Raw genomic sequence first — 2,154 nt, 5'->3', positions numbered from 1 at the left:
CCCCCCCCTCAAACACGGAGACGAGTTTACCACGGTTTCCACCCCTCCCTCTATACCCCAGCAACACGTATTTTTTTACCCCTTTCAGAACGCGCTCCTCGCGCCAGAAAGCCGCCTCTAGATGCGTGACCAATGAGCAGCGAGCTAAAACATATCGCAAATGTCAAAAATAATATAACGGGGTTAATATATATCGCGCACATGCGATATGTTTGTCACGACGCGCAAAAAAAATTAAAAAAGGAATGCAACACGAGGACTTCCCAGGAGGTCACCCATCCTAGTACTACTCTCGCCCAAGCACGCTTAACTACGGAGTTCTGATGGGATCCGGTGCTTTAGTGCTGCTATGATCGCATCCCACATGTTACCCCCGCCTTCGTCCCTTATGCTTGCCACTCCCAAGTCCACTGCAATGATGATTGTCATTCTTACTACCATTACAACCGTTGCCTAATGATGGATAATGCCCTATATATACTACTTACTCCCCCCCCCTCAAACACCGAGACGAGTTTACCACGGTTTCCACCCCTCCCTCTATACCGCAGCAACACGTATTTTTTACCCCTTTCAGAACGCGCTCCTCGCGCCACAAAGCCGCCTTTAGACGCGTGACCAATGAGCTGCGAGCTAAAACATATCGCAAATGTCAAAAATAATATAACGGGGTTAATATATATCGCTCACATGGGATATGTTTGTCACGAGCCGCAAAAAATAATTAAAAAGGGAATGCAACACGAGGACCCATCCTAGTACAACTCTCGCCCAAGCACGCTTAACTTCGGAGTTCTGATGGGATCCGGTGCTTTAGTGCTGCTATGATCGCATCCAACATGTTACCCCCGCCTTCGTCCCTTATGCTTGCCACTCCCAGGTCCACTGCAAAGATGATTGCCATTCTTACTACCATTACAACCGTTGCCTAATAATGGATAATGCCCTATATATACTTCTTACTCCCCCCCTCAAACACGGAGACGAGTTTACCACGGTTTCCACCCCTCCCTCTATACCGCAGCAACACGTATTTTTTACCCCTTTCAGAACGCGCTCCTCGCGCCACAAAGCCGCCTCTAGACGCCTGACCAATGAGCAGCGAGCTAAAACATATCGCAAATGTCAAAAATAATATAATGGGGTTAATATATATCGCGCACATGCGATATGTTTGTCACGAGGCGCAAAAAATAATTAAAAAGGGAATGCAACACGAGGTCACCCATCCTAGTACTACTCTCACCCAAGCACGCTTAACTTCGGAGTTCTGATGGGATCCGGTGCTTTAGTGCTGCTATGATCGCATCCCACATGTTACCCCCGCCTTCGTCCCTTATGCTTGCCACTCCCAGGTCCACTGCAAAGATGATTGTCATTCTTACTACCATTACAACCGTTGCCTAATAATGGATAATGCCCTATATATACTACTTACTCCCCCCCCTCAAACACGGAGACGAGTTTACCACGGTTTCCACCCCTCCCTCTATACCGCAGCAACACGTATTTTTTACCCCTTTCAGAACGCGCTCCTCGCGCCACAAAGCCGCCTCTAGACGCGTGACCAATGAGCTGCGAGCTAAAACATATCGCAAATGTCAAAAATAATATAACGGGGTTAATATATATCGCGCACATGCGATATGTTTGTCACGAGGCGCAAAAAATAATTAAAAAGGGAATGCAACACGAGGACTTGCTAGGAGGTCACCCATCCTAGTACTACTCTCGCCCAAGCACGCTTAACTACGGAGTTCTGATGGGATCCGGTGCTTTAGTGCTGGTATGATCGCATCCGACATGTTACCCCCGCCTTCGTCCCTTATGCTTGCCACTCCCAGGTCCACTGCAAAGATGATTGTCATTCTTACTACCATTACAACCGTTGCCTAATAATGGATAATGCCCTATATATACTACTTACTCCCCCCCCTCAAACACGGAGACGAGTTTACCACGGTTTCCACCCCTCCCTCTATACCGCAGCAACACGTATTTTTTTACCCCTTTCAGAACGCGCTCCTCGCGCCACAAAGCCGCCTCTAGACGCGTGACCAATGAGCAGCGAGCTAAAACATATCGCAAATGTCAAAAATAATATAACGGGGTTAATATATATCGCGCACATGCGATATGTTTGTCACGAGCCGC

At 47.8% G+C, this 2,154-nt stretch overlaps 2 non-coding genes and 2 pseudogenes across 2 annotated transcripts; all 4 read right to left on the bottom strand.

Moving 5' to 3' along the window:
* Nucleotides 1-242: 242 nt before the first annotated feature.
* Nucleotides 243-361, bottom strand: LOC123177369 (5S ribosomal RNA). Its single transcript, XR_006488907.1, has one exon. It is a non-coding gene; the product is annotated as a 5S ribosomal RNA (ribosomal RNA).
* A 371-nt stretch (nucleotides 362-732) lies between these two features.
* On the bottom strand, nucleotides 733-836 carry LOC123177372 (uncharacterized; annotated as a pseudogene).
* Nucleotides 837-1,205: 369 nt separating this feature from the next.
* LOC123177371 (uncharacterized) lies at nucleotides 1,206-1,311 on the bottom strand (annotated as a pseudogene).
* A 370-nt stretch (nucleotides 1,312-1,681) lies between these two features.
* LOC123177370 (5S ribosomal RNA) lies at nucleotides 1,682-1,800 on the bottom strand. Its single transcript, XR_006488908.1, has one exon. It is a non-coding gene; the product is annotated as a 5S ribosomal RNA (ribosomal RNA).
* Between the last annotated feature and the right edge of the window lie 354 nt (nucleotides 1,801-2,154).

Source organism: Triticum aestivum, unplaced genomic scaffold, assembly GCF_018294505.1.
Source record: "Triticum aestivum cultivar Chinese Spring unplaced genomic scaffold, IWGSC CS RefSeq v2.1 scaffold136569, whole genome shotgun sequence".
NCBI lineage: Eukaryota > Viridiplantae > Streptophyta > Magnoliopsida > Poales > Poaceae > Triticum > Triticum aestivum.
Note: the sequence above shows the minus strand (reverse complement) of the source record. Positions and strands in the feature narration are given on the sequence as shown.